Source organism: Myripristis murdjan, chromosome 4 (assembly GCF_902150065.1).
Source record: "Myripristis murdjan chromosome 4, fMyrMur1.1, whole genome shotgun sequence".
NCBI lineage: Eukaryota > Metazoa > Chordata > Actinopteri > Holocentriformes > Holocentridae > Myripristis > Myripristis murdjan.
The window spans coordinates 4,747,802-4,758,231 of NC_043983.1; positions in this window are offsets into that span (position 1 = coordinate 4,747,802).

Consider the following 10,430-nt stretch of genomic DNA (forward strand, 5'->3'; position numbering starts at 1 on the left):
AGCACTGGCAGGTCACCTCAGTGCAGTGTTTTAACCATATGGATTAGAGTAACACTAGTTTTTAGCTTTGAAATAGTTTACTTATGACCAGGGAACATTCATTCTGAGCGATCTGAGTGACTAGTGTGTCATGTGCAGCACCACAAAGACAGTTTAGGAACAGATAAAAAGGTGGCTGACTGGCCCAAATCCAATTTAAAAAACACATGAAAGATAGAAATGACAAAAAACTCTAACTACAGATTAATATAAAGCAGCGAATAAAGCCTCATCCTTGTACTGAGCAAGGTTTAGTGGCATATTCCCTTTTTCCTCAAGGAGAGAAGCCTCCAGTCCTTTGAGGGCTGAAGGAGGTGGAAATCTGCTTTGCACCGTTTGGAGACAAGCTGTTTCCAAATGGCAGCTCTGTGCTGCCTTGCCAAAGCAATTTGTCCATGTTTGGCATATGTTGTCATGTTTTTCCAGAGTGTTCCTCTTGCCACATTCAGTACTTGTAGAGTTTTTGTGAGCAATGTTTCCTGCAATTCAGGCACTGGGTATTTGACCCCTCTCTCTGTTAGGTGCATCACTTTTCAGACCTCATACTGTAAACTGATGTCCAGTTCAAAGGGAAAAATCCATCCTATAATTCTTGAACACTTAAAAATTGCTATTCAATGAATGCACTGCATTTTGGGGTTATTTGTTTGGAGTACTTTCCTTCTTTCAGTTTATTTCCAGCATTAGTGTTTGATACCAGAAAATGTCTCAGCTATCTAAAAAAGCAATGATAAATGTCAAGTTTTGGTGTCAATATCTAATAGCTGCCATTTTGCACTGACGTTCTACAGTCATACAGGGAGAAATCCCTCGTAGATGAGGCATAGAGACCAGTTTTTCCACCCGCGTAGCATAGAGAACCATGTGTAGAGAAGCGCAGCGTAGAAATATACCAGAAAGCAATCAAGACAGGGTTTTGTTTTGAAATTTTGTTCTGCATTATGAGTAAAGGATGTGTTTACAGTTATAAATGCACCACAATGTATGTAAACCAGCTGGCAAGATAGTTCGCCAGCCCTTGAAAGCAACAAGTTCACATTCTTTCTCTGGGGGTGTCCAATGGTTGAGGGTAAGTGGTTTCACCAAAAAATTGAATTTCAGCACTTAACTCCTGGAATGTACCTGATCATTAAAAAATGATATCTCACAGTGGAAGCAGATCTGACAGATTTTTTTTTTTTTTTTTTTTTTTTTTTTTTTAGCTGTAACTGATTTAGTAGCTTATAGCAACAGATAAAGCAACAAACCAACAATCAATAGCCAAAGTCTTTTGCATTGCAGATAGGGAATAGTTAGGCTACTCCCTGTTTTCTCTCATTACCAAGCAACCTTCCCTGGCATGTTAAGGGTTACACAGAGGAGGAGAGTGCGTCACAGGTAGGCCACATCCAACACTGCAAAGCATTGTGGGGGTGGACCATGTTTCCCTGTGATGTCAGATCTCGCTGCTCTGTGGCGGAAATGGGGAGGGGGGCAGGTGGTTAACCAACAGATGAGAGCTATCTCTGTCTAAAAGTGGAGTATCAGTGTAGAGAGAGTGGGGGTGGTCCAGTGAAAAGATAGAGCCTAGCTGGAGCTGGAAAAAGGATGAAACACACACACACACACACACCCTCTACCTCATCACCGTACTTTCCCTCTCCACACATCAGAGTGACTTAAATTCATCACAGAATAATGCAAGGGATGATCAAAAGCCAGTTTTAGAAAGAGGAACATATGCTGAAATGTTAGTTTTTTCCCTCTGCATCCTGCATCATTGTCCTGTAACTATTTTGTATGCATACATTTGCTAATTTCTGCTGCTTAACATGTTGTAATTGTCAGCTGTGCTGTGTTTAATTCCCCCTCTCACTCTGTTCTTGTTCTTAATCTACTTTATATTCTGTTTCTGTTTTGCTGCTGCAAAGGCCCAATTTCCTCAAGGGGATCATTAAAGTTTCATCTTGTCTTACGTTGGCGCTGCCTTAATGGTGCATTTAATTACATCTCAAAGGTTATTCTTCCCCTCTGAAGTGTTTCCTTCATATTCATGCAGCAGATCATGCAGACAATGTAATTCCATTTGCAGAAAATCTCCAGTTAATCTCTCAATCAAATATAGATTTTGTCTCTAGTGGTATGTAGGCTTACTGTGACAACAAAAATGACAGTACATCTTAAACAAGTCTGCTGTGCATGCTGAGGGGCTGAAAGTTTAATTGAGCCTGGTGGTTCATGTGAAAGTCACAGGCATCTTTATCAAAGTGTTAAAGCAAGATTGAACTTTGGTAGAGTGTTGGGCTGTAGCTACCTGGATATAATATGGGTCCACATGGTGGTGAAATATCCTCAATTAGGCAGTATACTTTGAAAGACGAAATGATGTAAGAACACCCACACACATCAGTTTTCTTACCTTATGCTGCATTCAAGTCAGATGGTATTTACCGTAAGTATTGACTTTTGACTTGTGAATAGTGTTCATGTCAAAATCCAAATTCTAGCTACAAATTTTGTATTTTTGTAATATATCTGACTAGGGAATAAATAACGCATAAGTATCTGGAAAATGGTGATTGTTATGCCTGGGTCAAACTGTCTGTCTTCCCAGTGCGTGTGCACCACGAAAGCTATCGATTTTCATTTCCGTGCCCATATCAACAGATCAGAGCAGACATAGTATGTTTAAGTGCAGCTTGAGCTTCGCTGAAGCAGCACGTCAGCTGGATTTTCTGCATGGAGCCTATTTTCTCTGCGTGAGGCACAAAGTTCTCAACAAAAATAGACAAGGAAAATGATCTGCTGATAGCCTTATCAACAGCACAACAGCAACATTGCCTAACTGACCCAGATATAGATGTTAGTGAAATATCTATGCCTGTGTAATATGTTACACACATGAAAAAAAAAATCAAGTTCAGCATGTTCCTTGGACTGAATTTGACTCTCCAAAACATTTAGCTTTACAGGATTCAGCTTCATTGATAACTTCAAGCTGTTCTGGCAGTGAAAGCAACCTATTTGGGGCAGAGGGTCACCATCCCAACAGGTCTGGAGAGAAAATACTGATGGATAATTTTCTCTTTAGCCTTTGACACCTGTCTGGAATCTGAATCGGAGCCCTGTTTGCTTTCTGTTTTTAACAGTGCCTTGTCTAATGGCTGTGTCCCTCATCAAACTGCTTGTGTGCACCCACTGCTATGAAAATGTGATCTGGATCCCCCTGTCCCTAAAAACTACAGACCAATTTCTAAGTTACCTTTTGTATCAAAACTTTTGGAAAAAATAGTGTCCAAATAATTTCTCTCTCACTGTAAAGTAACAGTATTTTTAAAGGTTCCAATCTGGGTTCTGAAAGCAGCACTGAGACTGAGACTGCCCTGCTCAAGGTTGCTAACAACCTTTGATGGCTGCTGCTGATGGCATGTGCTCAGTTCTTGTACTCTTGGACCTTAGTGCAGCATTTGACACAATTGATTATTGTATCCTGTTTGTCAGACTGAGGCACTGGGTGGGGATACCTGGTACAGCTTTACAATGGGTTTCATTTTACCTGTCAAATAGGAGGTTCTGTGTCTCTGTGAATAAGTACATCTCTTCATTTTTTTCTGGTACGTATGGTGTACCTCAGGGGTCAGTTCTGGGACCAATATTATTTTCTTTATACGTTCTTCCACTTGGGCAAAATATTCAAAGACATGGGGCTCTACTTTCCCGGCAAAGCGGAGCACAGCTGGTGTAGTGGAAGTTTGGCTGACCGGCGCGCAGTGCGCACACGTCACCAAAACCTCACAATCAGCACAAATGGTGACAATCTCCTTTGATCTGACAATAGACAATTGTCTGTATTTATTGCATTGTTAATTTGCCTGACATTCTGGAAACTTGCCTGTGAGGTTTTGGTGACGTGTGCACACTGCACACCAATCAGCCAAACTTCCACTACACCGGCTGCGCTCAGCCTGAGGCAGTAGACCTCCATGTCAATAGTGTAAACGTTCATTACGCCTTCGCGCATTTTTCATATTTAGGATCACTACATCAAGGCAATCATAGTTTTGTTGCTAACTAACATATCTGCATATATTTCAGGATGTTGTGCATCTCTTCAAACAAACAGAATGAGTGTAAACGTAACTGTTTCCATAATATAGCATTTCCAAAAAAAGTGGTCTCGTGGCACAACTTACCCCGTGTATGGGGTAAGTTGAGCATAGGAGCGGGGTAAGTTGAGCCGTATCCCTACTCACCCCCCACCTTCCTCCCCACCTCCATCCCACCCCTCCCTCACCTTCTCCCTCCCTAAATAACAGTCACTTCTTCACATTCATATGTATTTTTTTTATTAAACACAATTCAGCAGGTACAATAAACAGCTGTTTTAACATGCCTTAAAATGCGCTTGGGAAGAGAAAATTAACAGCTGTGTTTTTGGAAAGAAAACACTAGAACACTAGTTTCTTGGTGTCCTTGCTGACAGTAAGGTCAGTTATGAGCATATGAACATAACACATTTGGTGGCAACGGCCACACTGGCCGTGGCCCCATGCCCCCATGCCCACCGGGGGCATGGGGGCATGGGGGAGGGTTAATATTTATTTAATATTTTAGACATATAGGCTACAGCCAAAATACACTTACCCTATACACTTAATAAGTAATTGATATTTATTATTTTATTTATTATTTAATATTTAAGACATTTAGGCTACAGCCAAAATACACTTATTAAGTGTATGGGCCTCCGGCTCAACTTACCCCTGGCCAAATGGCTCAACTTACCCCAGAGCTACCATTTTGACTTTTTTAGTCCCCACAGCTAAAATGGTGCATTTTTATGCTAGGTTTATGACCTCATGTTGTAGCTCATAGATAACACAATTGATGTATAAAACAATTTAAAATGATCTATTTTGGTCTTAACACAATTCTCATGAAACTGATGATAGACTAAATTCACTTTTAAGAGTAAAAAATGTTTTTTTGGAAATAAATGTCTAACCACTTTACCCATGTGGTTCTTACCTTCACAGACTCCATGAAATGATGCCTTCCTCCTAAACATTTGGTCACATGATCAATATTTTTTATCGTTTCCTAGCAACAGGGGGTGGCTCAACTTACCCTTTGGCTCAACTTACCCCAGTCTCCCCTACCTGCCTGTTAGAGCCACAGATCCTGGAATGCTGAGCTGACGTACAGACTGCCTTTGTGATGTCAGAAACTGGATATCAAATCATTTTCTTCAGTTGAACTCAGTTCATCAGGTTTCAGCACATGACAAAACAAATTCTGACATCTGCTGGTTTCCTATCAGATCATGTCAAGCCTGTTGCAAACAATCTTCGCATCTGGTTTGATAGTCATTTAAGTTTTGAGCAGCACACTACAAAGGTTGTACAATCATGTTTTTACCATCTTAGAAATATTTTAAAAATGCAGTCAATTTTAGTTTTAGTCTGCATCTCATCAAGCCTGGATTATTGCAACTGCAGTCTGTTTACTTGCCTGAATCAAAAGTCTGTAGACCACCTACAAACTGTACCGAACTCAGCTGCCAGTCTTTTAACCAGAACCAATTGACGTGATCACAGCACACCTGTTTTAGTCTCCTTAGAATAGATTTTAAGATTTTACTTTTTACTTTTAAGGCTCTCCATGGCCTCTCTCCCAGCTATCTCTGACCTCTTCGTACTGTACACACCAGTATGTACCTTGAGATCCTCAGGCAGAGGTCTGTTGTCTCCTCCTGCAGCCCAGCTGAAAACTAAGGGGAAAGAGTGTTTGCAGTTCAGGCCCCAAGGCTCTGGAACAATCTGCCTGAGGAAATCAGGTTGGCTGAGTCAGTGATTTCTTTTAAGTCCCTTCTTAAAACGTTGTGAAACACTTTGTAATGTTGATTTTGAAAAGTGCTCTAAAAATAAAGATTATTAATATCCCCCTGGATCTCTGCTAGCTCAAACACCCAAGGTCTCACCACGATGTCCACCACCCCAACCTTCAGAAAGCTCAATTTGTTCTAAAAACACTGATAAAAACAGCATTGATAACAGCAAAGAGGAACGAATGATGTACTGAGGATTGCCGCCCCATGGCGACTGCATTCCTTACTGCTCTGATACTGAGGCATAATCTAATGTCTCCCCAGTGACGTCTAACATTACTGTTTTGATAAGAAATAGAAACAAAAAAGAGTCTGCTTCAGTCAAAACTTCACAAAGTTACACACTGAAGTCTAATAAGTGTGCCTTGTCAGCCATAGTCACCCCCAAAGTATGTTTTTACCACATTAAACCTAGCTTTATTAAATGTCAGGTCTTTGGTGGGCAAATCATTTTTAATTAATGATTTAATTATCAAGCACAGCATTGATTTTATGTTTTCAAGTGAAACTTGCCCAACCATTGTATATTGTTCGCACTGACTTTGACGGTGTAGTCATGTTGGTGATTTTAATTATTACATTGACAACCCTCTGGAAAGCACAGTCACATTCTTGGCTATGGATTGACTCAGCATGTGACAGAGTCTCATCAAGTTTTAACATTCCTAAGGTTATGGTGAATGATGATGCTCTTTCTGATCATTCCTGTGTTTGAATTTTCTATCTCAGTATCCACAAATATTTAGGTAAAGTTAACTGCAAAATGGAATATAACTGAAAAAAATGTATTTATAATTGTATGGCCTCGAATCTTCTGCAAAATTGTGAAACACGTCTTCTCTTGGGTTTCTTCCAACAATCCCAGAAAATTGCAGTCATCAAGCCACTCCTGAAATAAGAACAATGTAGACACTAATCAGCAATTACAGAGCCATATCAAGCCTCCCATTTTTAAGTAAAATCACTGAAAAAGACATTTTCCGATAGATGAACAACTTCACACCAGTCAAGATTTCGACCACACCACAGCACTGAGACTGCTCTTGTGAAGGTCTTTAACATTCACCTAAACACAGGCCGTGGCAGAATGTCAGTCCTGGTATTACTGGAACTCAGTGCTGCATTCGACATAGGCAACCACAACATATTATTAGACTGACTCAAAACTGGGTGGGAATTTCCGGCAAAGAATTAAGTTGGTTTGAATCCTACTTACAGGAAACGGACTATTTTGTGTCTGCATGTCATTACACATCTGAATGGACAAAATGACCTGTGGAGTTCTCCAAGGCTCCGTTGTGGTGCCTCTTGTGTTTGACATCTGTATGCTCCCACTAGTTTAGATTATGGAAAACAATAATATATGCTCACATTGTATCCAGCTTTATAGAGAGAGGCACATAAAAATACACCAGGTCTGCATATGTCGCTCTTGCCCACTAAAAATGACACACTTCTGCATATTGAAGTAATGCCAACTATTGTCCAACCAATGAGAATTTTAGTCGCACAAGAGCATATCGACCAACCAACCAGAAGACTATAGCCCTGTATTACCATCATATTTTGGGGCATTAAAATAACAATAAAGGATAAGATATACCCTATATAGTCAATTTGTCTGAGCCTAGTGTTCATGCTTAATGCCCCTGTCTGGATGAAATGGGCTTTTAAATTATATTGAGAGTTCCTGAAAATTTTAATTCTCAGTGTGATGTATGTGGTACAGCAATTGAGAGAAGCAGTAAGAAATGATTTTTTAAAATTGCCTATTACCTTCATTCTTCACCTGCCTCATCAACATCTGTGGAGTTTTTACAGTTGATGTTACCTCAGCCTCAGGCTAGACGACAGCTCATCAACCTGACTGACTGGGTTTTCACAAGAGAATTTGATCAACTGAGGGAAAGGTAGGTTGGACTAATAATGCACTTCCTGCCTCTAGGCGAAAAGCTGCATATTGTAGCTTTAAGCATGACTTTGTTACTGATCCTAAAGCAAACACTTTACTTTGCTCGCTCTGTTGGTTGAAGGGCTACTTCACCCATTTTTAATAATGTCATATTATCTCACTTCCCCTCAGCTAGTATTCTTTAAAAAATAACTGCCTTAAGCCACTCAAATTGTTAAATAAAGAAAGTTTGAAGTTGATGGTGTGTATCACAAGTTTCACAGCCTGAAATGACGTCAACCCTGTAAAGACCATTGTGGTCTAATGTGGCCTAATCTTGTTGTGGTCCTCAGTTACAGTAGTGGCTGCCAGTGCTTGAAAGGTTTGTGAAACGTGTGTGATAGAGGGCAGTGGAGGAAAGGCCGAAGCTAGTCACAACAATACTTGACCGCTATCTTTTAGAACTTTTTGTCCTCCAACATGCGTACATACGTTTAATGAAGAAAAGAAATAATAGGAAACTCAAGCAATGTACTAATCTCCTCTGGTGGAGTGACACAAGAAGTGCAGAAGTTACCGGATCTTTCTGGGTGTTGATAACAGGAAAAATACAGAAAAATACATTCTTTGGTGTGCACTTTTAGTTGTATGAGCATTTCAGTTTGTGAAAGCAACACTTTTAAAGGGATTTAAAATTTTCTTTGAGTGGTTTAAGGTAATTATTTTTCAGAATGTTAGCTGGGAGGAAGTCCACCTCAATGGCAGGAGGCTAACAGTTAGCATTTGGAGCATCCAGCCAGTATCCAGCACTCAGTAACAATGACAGGAAGCACCACTACTGTCTTACATAACAGGTGTATGTATATATCTATATCTATATATCTATATCTATATCTCTATCTATCTATCTATCTATCTATCTATCTATCTATCTATATATATATATATATATATATATATATATATATCAATATATTGATATATTGATATATACACACACATATATAAAGTGAAATAATACAACAAAAAAATCAAAATGGGTGAACTTTACCTTTAAACTGTTATGCTAACACTACTAAGGCTGATACTACAACGAGCTTAGGACAATAAAAACATCAGTCAGATGGCCTATATGTTACAAATATATTTTCTGTGTCATGTCATGTATGTGTCATGTATCAACTCATGCAGCTCCACATTCCTCGAGCACAAGTCAGTGTATGAGCTGAGGTAAAGCAGGCCTGTAGGCTTCAGATTGAGACATCTTCCACCGCTGCAAGTCAAGGCACAGAGTGTTCAGGAGTCAGGAATGCTGGGAACGGCTCACCATCTACCATGTCAGACCCAGATGATGAATAGATGTGCTGTGGGTTTGTATTGAGCAACAAGTCACTGGTATGGTCTGGACCTGAAGCATTAACAAACTGATTTACATAGGCAACCACAACTGATAAGGGCCCATTAAACCGTAAAGAAGAGCATCCATCCTCATCAAATCTTTTAAATTCTGCTGTTGGCAGGCAAAAAACACACATTTGCAAAAACAGGAGCTTTTCAGGTATATAGAGGACATGTTTTATTTCTTCATTCAAATGCATGAATTCAACACAAAACTCCCTCAGCACAAAATAATGATTGATTGTTTTCATTTATTTGCTCTGACAGAAATGGGTTGGCAAAAAAAAAACAAAAAAAAAAACATATGCATTGCAATTAAGTATTATATAAGTTTCCATAGCATTCTTTAACAGTAATTTATTATTTAAATGTCAAACCTCACCTCTAGCCAGTGATACGGTGCCTGAATACCAGGTATGCATAATTGTTTGAGTGAATGTGTGGGTGGGTAGGGAGGTGTGTGAGTGTGTGCATGCTCCATGTCCAGCTGATAAAATGGTTTTGTACTTTGCATCTTTTAAATATGTAACCTCAAAAGGTTCTTGAACACTGTAGGAGCAAAAAGTAACAATCAGACTAGATAAAGTCAGAATTCTGACAGAATACATATCAAAATTTTGAGATTCTGTGATTAAACCTCAGACTGTTTTTTTTTAGACTTTATCATAATTTAGTCTTTTTCTCAGAATTTCAGGATTAATCTCCAAACTCAATTTGTTACTTCCATGTGGCCCTCATCCTCTTTTGTAGATACATATCAAAAATCCTATTATTGTTGGGACTGTGGTTTATGGGGCACAAAGATTAGAATTATGATCAGGGTTAGCAGTAGGGGAAAAAGAATAAACGTGTTTGTACAGTAGTAGCAATGTGTGTGCGTGTGTGCCTGTGTTCCACTAGGCCCGATGACTCAGTTACAAAGTGTAGGAGAAGTTTCATACTGATGGCTGATGCAGAAATGCAGGGTGTATCGCGGTTGAATGTATTTGTATAGCATGTGGGTCTGTGTGCGTGTGTATACATGCACATAAAAGGTATTAACTGCTAGTTCTTGAAAAAAAATCACACACACCTCGCCCACACATGCACTGACAGCGTGACACACTGAACCACAAAACCTCAATGAATGTATGCAGCACATTTTAGTGGTGCTTTTCATGTCTTAACATTACCTGGGGGAAAAAAAAACACCTTCCGCCTGGTGTTTTTTCATCCCAAGCTCCTGACTGCAGCATA